Raw genomic sequence first — 1,188 nt, forward strand, 5'->3', positions numbered from 1 at the left:
GCCTCGGTAGCGCAGTAGGCAGCGCGTCAGTCTCATAATCTCACAGAAAGAGAAATCTGAAGGTCGTGAGTTCGATCCTCACCCGGGGCAGTTGCTTTTTTCCCGCTGTTTTAATTTTACTTCAGCAATATTTTTTATCATGCATTTAGTTTTGGTCTTCATTTATTTTAATATTTTTAATTTATCCCACTTGTTTGAATTCATACATATCAAAATGGTTTAATTATTTTAGCAAGAATATGTCCTTATATATTTTCATTTTATTGCAGGAGCTCAGACATTTTTTTTCAATATTTCGATTTATTTGTCTTTAATAATTTTTATTTATTCTGCTGATCCATCAGCACACTTCATTTTTTTTAACATGTAAATTATCTGTATTCATGCAAAAATGGTTTATTTTACTTTAGAAATAATGTCTGCTTAAATAATTTAATTCTACGATAGTTTTTTTTCAACTCAAAAAATCTTTTAGTTTCGAAACAATGATTCTGTGTTGATTCATTTTAACCGTGATTGTTTCACTTTATATTCGAGTCTTCTGCCATTCCGCAAAATGTAATATTTAAAAGCTCCCTTTCCAAATAAATCTGTCTGACGTAATTCTCTAGAATATTATTTTTTTATCATTAAATCTGATTGATTTCAATAAAAATACATTCAATTTACGATATATCTAATTAAAAACATTAAATATTTTAATAAAATCGCATTATATATTTTTTCGCTTTTCAAATATACTGACGTTCCCATGTTAGTCTAAATGGCTGTTCATCTAGTATCCCACAAAATGTTTCACTGTTCCTACCTCAGCTATATCTATTGATAATCTCTACTGGAAAATCGTATCAAACTGTAAAGCGCCCTTTTGAACGACTGTTAAAATCTGAACTCTTTCACGCCTTTTTTAATGTGCTTAATGTTTTATTTATTTATTAGCCTAAAAGGGACGTTAGTCCTGAAATGGATATTAGTCTCGAAACAGCATTTTCCGTTGAATCACTATGTACGGCGTATCATTTTTCACATTGTTGTCAATAAATATCACCGCCCTAATATTATATTTAAAGAAATTAAATAATGAAGAATATGCATGAATGTATGCATGTTTCTCTCACTGTGAAAAAACAATGGTACCTACAGCCTTCAAATGTTTAATAACGTATTTCTCCAACCGAACATGGGCAC

General features: G+C 30.1%; 1 non-coding gene across 1 annotated transcript; it reads left to right on the plus strand.

The window, feature by feature from the left end:
* Positions 1-90, plus strand: TRNAM-CAU (transfer RNA methionine (anticodon CAU)). The gene is given in 2 exon segments: positions 1-37; positions 55-90. It is a non-coding gene; the product is annotated as a tRNA-Met (tRNA).
* The last annotated feature ends 1,098 nt before the right edge of the window (positions 91-1,188 follow it).

This window comes from Stegodyphus dumicola, chromosome 7, assembly GCF_044657685.1.
Source record: "Stegodyphus dumicola isolate Sdum_Otavi_A_Nest chromosome 7, ASM4465768v1".
Classification (NCBI taxonomy): Eukaryota; Metazoa; Arthropoda; class Arachnida; order Araneae; family Eresidae; genus Stegodyphus; species Stegodyphus dumicola.